At 37.6% G+C, this 7,679-nt stretch overlaps 1 pseudogene; it reads left to right on the top strand.

Annotated features, from left to right (window-relative positions):
* The first annotated feature begins 426 nt into the window (after positions 1-426).
* Positions 427-958, top strand: LOC140532235 (actin-1-like; annotated as a pseudogene).
* Positions 959-7,679: the final 6,721 nt, after the last annotated feature.

Below are 7,679 nucleotides of genomic sequence, written 5' to 3'. Positions count from 1 at the left end.
TCTTGGTGAACAGGTTTCCTTCCATCCTTTCAGATGAGGAAGAACAATGCTTACCATAAGAGGTCTCCAAAATAAATATGAAATGACCTCAGGCCATGGAAGAACTCAAAAAGGATTTTAAAAATCAAGTAAGAACAATGGAGGAAAAATTGGGAAGAGAAATGAGAGCAATGCAAGAAAATCATGAAAAAGTGACTCAACAGCTTGCTAAAGGAGATGTAAAAAAATGCTGAAGAAAATAATACTTTTAAAAATAGGCTAACTTGATTGGCAAAAGAGGTCCAAATGTCAATGAGGAGAAGAATGCTTTAAAAAGCAGAATTAACCAAATAGAAAAGGAGATTCAAAAGCTCACTGAAGAAAATAGTTCTTTAAAAATTAGAATGGAGAGCTGTGAACTCTTCCATCCAGCATGCACATCAGGATATGATGGTGGGTATGGGCCAGAAAGACAGCTATGTGGGGCAAGAGGCCCAGAGCAAGAGAGGTATTCTGACCCTGAAGTACCCCATTGAATGTGGTATTGTTACCAACTGTGATGATATGGAGAAGATCTGGCATCATACTTTGTACAATGAGCTCCATGTGGCCCCTGAAGAGCACCTTGTGCTGCTCACAGAAACCCCCCTGAACCCCAAAGCCAAAAGAGAAAAGATGACTCAGATTATGTTTGAGACCTTCAGCACCTCAGCCATGTCTGTTGCCATACAGGCTATGCTGTCCTTGTATACCTCTGGTCATGCCACTGGTATTGCAATGACTCCAGTGATGATGTAACTCACACTGTGCCCATCTAAAAGGTTATGCCTCTCTCCATGCCATCCTCCATCTGGATCTGACTGGCCATGATTTTATGGACTACCTCATAAATATCCTGACTCAGAGAAGGTACAGTTTCACTACCACAGCTGAGAGGGAAATCAAGCGTGACATCAAGGAGAAGTTGTGTTCACCCTAGACTTTGAGCAGAAGATAGCTACTGCTGCATCTAGTTTCTTTCTGTAAAAGAGCTATGAGCTCCCTGATCACCACTGGCAATGAGAGGTTCCAGTGCCCAGAAGCTCTCTTCCAGTCATCTTTCTGAGGTATGGAATTCTGCGGAATCCATGAAATTACCTTCAACTCAATCATGAAGTGTGATGTTGACATCCATAAGGATTTGTATGCCAATACCATATTGTCTGGTGGTACCACCATGTACCCAGGCATTGCTGACAGTATGCAGAAGGAGATTACAGCTTTGCTTCCCAGAACAATGAAAATCAATATCTTTGCCCCACCTGAGTACAAAGACTTTTTCTGGATTGGAGGCTCCATCCTGGCATCTCTTTCCACCTTCCAGCAGAAGTGACTCAGCAAACAGGAGCATGATGAATCCGGGCCCTCCATTGTCCACCACAAATGCTTCTAAATGGACTGTTAGTGTTTTTTTTTATTTTTATTTTTTTGCTCAAAAGGGTGTGACATGATAATTGCCCCCCAAAAGAGATGAGATTGGCATGACTTTATTAGTTGTTTTTTTTCATTTTGTTTTGTTTTGTTTTTGCCCTTGACTCAGGATTTAAAAACTAGAATGGTGAAGGTGATGTGCAGTCTAAGTATGTTGGAGGTAAACAGCCCCAAAGTTCTACAGTGTATCTTCAGGACTCTGATTGTACATTTGTTTTTGTTTTTGTTTTTTTTTAATAGTCATTACAAATACTGTAAATTGCATTGTTACAGAGTTATGAGCATCCATGAAGGCTATTCTCTGATAGAGCAAATGAGCTATGTAACACATCCAGATGAGGAGGAGTGAGGGGGGAAGGTATTAGTATTGCTTTACATGTAAATTAATGTAATCCTTTAAAAAAACCTTTTTGTATCTTTTGCCTTAATGCTTGCTGCTTTTTTAAAATATTGTCAACCATATTGAATGGCCCCCTAAATTCCCTCCCTGCCCACAACATAGATGTGAATGAAGACTTTACAATAGCCTTGTGAGTTTTATGAGATTGGTAGCAGTACTTGGAGGAACTTTACCTATACACTGACTTAAGACCAGTTCAAACAAAACCGCACATGTTAAAGAAAAAAAAATTAGAATGGAACAGATGGAAGCTAATGACTTTATGAGAAATCAAGAAATCACAAAACAAAACCAAAAGAATGAAAAAATGGAAGAAAATGTGAAATGTCACACTGGAAAAATAACTGACCTGAAAAATAGATCCAGGAGAGACAATTAAAAAATCATGGGACTATCTGAAAGCCTAGACATCATCTTCCAAGAAATTATCAAGGAAAACTGCCCTGATATTCTAGAACCAGAGGGCAAAATAAGTATTGAAAGAATCCACTGATCACCTCTTGAAAGAGACCCAAAAAGAGAAACTCCTAGGAATATTGTAGTCAAATTACAGAGTTCCCAGGTCAAGGAGAAAATATTGTAAGTAGCTAGAAAGAAGCAATTCAAGTATTGTGGAAACACAATCAGGGTAGCACAGGATCTGTTCACTTCTACATTAAGGAACTGAAGGGCTTGGGATATGATATTCCAGAAGTCAAAGGAACTAGGATTAAAACCAAGAATCTCCTACCCAGCAAAACTGAGTATAATACTTCAGGGAAAAAAATGGTCATTCACTGATATAGAGAATTTTCAAACATTCTTGATGAATAGAGCAGAATTGAATATAAAATTTGACTTTTCAAACACAAGAATCAAGAGAAGCATGTAAAAGGAAACAGGAAAGAGAAATCATTAAGGACTTTCTAAAGTTGAACTGTTCACATTCCTACATGGAAAGATAATATTTGTAACTCTTGAGACTTTTCTCAGTATTTGGGTAGTGGGAAGGATTATATACACACCCACCCCCACACATACACACATACACACACGCACACACACATATATATGTATGTATGTATGTGCATACATATGACAGAGAAGACAAGGTGAGTTGAATAAGAAGGGATGATATCTAAAAAGATAAAATTAAGGAGTGAGAGAAGAATATATTGGGAGGAGAAAGGGAGAAATGAAATGGGGCAAATTTTCACTCACAAAAGAGGCAAGAAAAAGTTTTTTCAATGGAGCAGAAAAGGGAGGAGGTCAGAGGGAAAAAGTGAAGCTTACTCTTTTCACATTTGTCTTAAGTAGTAAATAACATGCTCACTCAGTTTGATATGAAAATCTATCTTACACTACAGGAAAGTAGGGGAGAAGGGGATAAGTGGGGTGAGGGAGATGATAGAAGGGAGGGCAAATGGGAGAAGGGAGTAATTAGAAGTAAACACTTTTGGGGAGGGACAAGGTCAGATGAGAGAATAGAATATTGGGGGACAGGACAGGATGGAGGAAAATATAGTTAGTCTCATACAACATGACTATTATGAAAGTCTTTTGCAAAACTACACATATGTAGCCTATATTGAATTGCTTGTCTTCTCAGTGGACATAGGTGGTGAGGGAGGAAGGGAGAATAGTTGAAATTCAAAGTATTAGAGAAGAATATTGAGAATTGTTTTTGCATACAATTGGGAAATAAGAAATACAGGTATTGGAGTATAGAAATCTATCTTGCCCTATAAGAAAAGAGAGATGGCAATAAGCGAAGGGTGGGATGTGATAGAAGGAAGGGCATATTGAGGGAAGGGTAATCAGAATGTAAAGCATTATGGGATGGAGGGAGGGGAGAGATGGGGAGAAGATTTGAAACTCAAAATTTTGTAGAAATGAATGTCAAAAACTAAAAATAGATAAATAAACATTAAAAGAGAGTTGATTGTTATATTTTTAGAGTGATCATTTACATCTCGGGAATTGGTAAATTCTAAAAATCAGAATTTGATTGATTTTGTTGATTGTCTAGACTTCAAAAAGTAATGAAGAAAAATGTTGATAATACAGATTAAACTTAAAATTGTGTTTTATATATACATCCCTCCCTCTTTCTCCCCTCTCCCTTCCCCAAGACATGGTTTTAAACAGTTATGAAAGTTAGTTATTGTGGCAAATGTGGTACTTTCAACTATACTCAGTGGGACATGTGCTGCAACTGTTTGATGATACAAAATATAATCCTTCTAGATTAGGCTGAGGTTTGAATACATTCAACAATATAATAGATTGCCTTGTCAGGCAAGAAGTCCCCCACTGCTGAAAGTGTTCAGGCAGAAACTTAATGACCACTCCTCCAAGGTACTCTTTACGAGATTGGAGTAGATGACTTTTAATAGTCTTTCCAATTCTAACATACTAATATTCATTGCTCCTACTACTACAATTTTGTTCTCAACAATACTGGTATTCTAGGTATTATATTGCCACATCTTTAGGTTGAAAACAAATATTTTAAACTTAAACACTGGGGCTTAAACAACTGTAATTATTTATGTAATAATAACACCTACCTCACAGGTTTGTTTTGAGGATCAAATAAGTTAATATATGCAAAGTGCTTTGCAAAAATTCAAGGTATCATATATATTTTCCTATTATTTATTAATATTGTCTCTGCTGCAAGAAACACAGGTTTGGACAATTAAAAAGAAAAATCCAAAAATAATTCCTATTTAAGATGCAATGTAATGCATGCACAGGTCAATTAGAATTAACTCATTCCTATGCCACTGAAGCATCTCCTTATGTCCGTGGAAAAGTTAGAATTTGGGTAATCATGATGACTCATTAGCAATTTGTTCATTATTGTTGTTTCTCTTTTGCAGTCATGCTTCACACTTTCTGACCCTATTTGGTGCTTTCTTGACAAAGTTAATGGACTGGTTTGCCTTTTCCTCCCCAGCTTATTTTACAGATGAGGACACTGAGACAAACAGAGTTAAGTGACTTGCTCAGGGTCACACAGCTAGTAAGTATATGAGGCTTAACCTAATTTGACCTAAATTCTTCTAGGCTTGGCACTCTGTCCACTGTGCCACCTAGCTGTCCTATTATTACAATAATTGATTAAAATCAACCAATGTATCAGCATATGTGTATGTATATATATAATATATATGTATGTATGTATGTATATGTATGTATGTGTATACATATATGTGTATGGAGCATATGAGATGTTCAGGAGGAGTAGCATCTCTGCTGTGAGAACTTGCTGAGGCCTTTTCAGGGCTGCCCAATCACCATTGGTGCCCACATGCTTCACCCAACTGTCACCTATGGCTCCAAGATGCTGTAGTATGCAAAGCAGTCATACCCCAATAAACTATCTTGGCAGATGGACTGAACAAGATTGAAGGAAACTGACAGACCTCAAACTCACTGGTGAGTCATGGGGATATGTACTCCAAACAATAAGACTTCCCCTGGCAGAATGAGCAGATGACAACAATTTATTCTAAAGGTCATTAAGATAGCACTTAGGAGCACTGGGGAGCACTTAGAATTTGGTCAGGCATCAAAGATGCCAAGATCATACACTGTATCCCTGGTCATCACCAATTGTTTTAACTTGTGTCCTATCACTTGATAACTTGATGACTCAGGAAAAGAGAATAAGACTGATAACTTCATGAAACTCTGTCTCATTTAAATCCATTTCATGTATGAGTCAAGACATCACTCCATGATGTCTTTGATCTTCTTCTAAAATGAAGGACTGTAATAGTAATTTAAATGAAAAGATCTTTCCCATTCATTAATAGACCTATATGATCTAATTAAATTGCATGGAAGCTTAGAGTCACATGAGTCTAAGTCATATGGAACAGAAAGGGGTGGAGCAGGAAGGGTGGAACAGGAAGAGGCAGAGCTAGGGCAGAGCTGAGAGGAAATTGGTCAGAGCAGTCAGAACTGAGAGAGAAAGGCAGACACCTAGGCTCCTGAGAGTTCTTTGTTTGTGGAAAGACCTGATAATGTGTATAGACTTCTTGGTACTATGATGGATTCGCTTTTATGGTGTTGGGATTTAGCTTTCTGGTATCTGAATAAATGTTTTGGTTCTGTCTTCCATGTGGAGAGTCTGTTTCATTTTGTGATTCAGAATTGCACCACAATATTCATGGCTACCATAGATGTTATGAATATCAACTGGACAAACAACAATGTGTGTGTGTATGTGTGTGTACAAACACACACACACATATTCCTCACTCATATCATCTTATCTCTGTAAAGGATAGAGTTACATTCTCATATCTCCTCTTTGGCGTCAAGCTTTATCATTATAATTAGACAGTGTTCAATTTCCTTTTTTTTGTTCTTTCAATTTATTATGCTGTAGTCATTCTGTATATTATTTTTCCTAGTTCTGCATATTTTATTTCTCATCAATTCATAGAAGCCTTCCTAAGTTTCTTTTCATATTCTTTATATTCTTCCTGCTCATTGCTTCTTGTGGCTCAATAATGTTCCATTTCACTTTTGTACTGTATCAAAATTTATTTAGCCATTCCCCTAATCAATGGGCATTTAGTAATACAAAGTAATTTTCAAATGGCGAAAGCACTAATGGATGAGATCATCAGAAAAAGTCTTATGCGAGACATGGCCTTAGAGCTAGGGATACTGCCAGGCAGAGGTGAGAAGAAAGTGCATTCCAGATGTGGTAAACCACAGCAGAAAACAAATGGATGGAATGTTGCATAAGGGAACAGTTGTCAATTAATCTTCTCCTTAATTTGCTGTGGTGAAGGGTCAGTTCTTAACATCATTGCCTTCTGGGGTACTCTGGCTTCAGCAAAGCTAGAGTCCAAATGTGATTTCTGGGAGCGAAAAATGATCTTCCTTCTCATTGAAAAAGAACTTGACAGCTAGTCCTGGGCCAAACCTCCTCCAGGGCCTCAGCAGGACTGCTAAGATGCCATTATCCAGGAAAATAGGCTGTTGAAACGCTTCTCAGAGAACACCAAGCAAGCTGCCTAATGATGTCTAAATGCAATTGCTTGCTCACACATTGGCAAGCTGCAGTCTGTGGCAAAGTGATGAAGAGGACTTAGAAGAAAGATATTTGCCTTTGAACCTGCTGAACATTTTCCCAAGATGGAGGCCTTGCCTAGGTGTTGTGCCTGATTTAAAAAAAAAAAAAAGGCACCTTCACATAAATCTAAAACATGTGAAAAGCACTGATTAGTAATCAGTAAGGAGGGAAAACACACACACACACACACACACACACATTAACACACACCCTTCTAGCAAGTAAGTGAATGGAGTAAGCACAGGCTGATAATGGCATCACAAAGACTGAAAATCCAAAAGCAATTACATTGCCAAGCATTTATGCTAATACAATTATTGGAATTACTAGTCAAAAACAGTTGATGAAATAGATAATTAAAATAGATTGACCTGAAAGCTGATTTTAAATTAACCTATAATGTGCATACTATCTAAATAATTACTCTCTCCTGTGATCTGGTCTCTCATTAAAATCAAATTTCATCGAGAAAAATTATACATTTTATTCAGCGATTTGGTGGGGGTTTGGGGAGGGGAGAGCCATACTCTTTCAAATCCTGACAATGGAATAAAGCTGACTATCACAGGAGATGAAATTAAAATAAATTATTCCCACATTCTGAGGGAGAGTACGATCTGCCATTGTAATAAACCACATTCCATAGACATACCAGCTCAGGAAAAGAGTAAAAAATGTATTAAAACTGTCTAAGCCACAGACCACAAAACCACTTGGTGACCAACTGCATTAGTACATGTCCTCAAAAAGAGG

Source organism: Notamacropus eugenii, chromosome 3 (genome assembly GCF_028372415.1).
Source record: "Notamacropus eugenii isolate mMacEug1 chromosome 3, mMacEug1.pri_v2, whole genome shotgun sequence".
Classification (NCBI taxonomy): domain Eukaryota; kingdom Metazoa; phylum Chordata; class Mammalia; order Diprotodontia; family Macropodidae; genus Notamacropus; species Notamacropus eugenii.
Note: the sequence above shows the minus strand (reverse complement) of the source record. Positions and strands in the feature narration are given on the sequence as shown.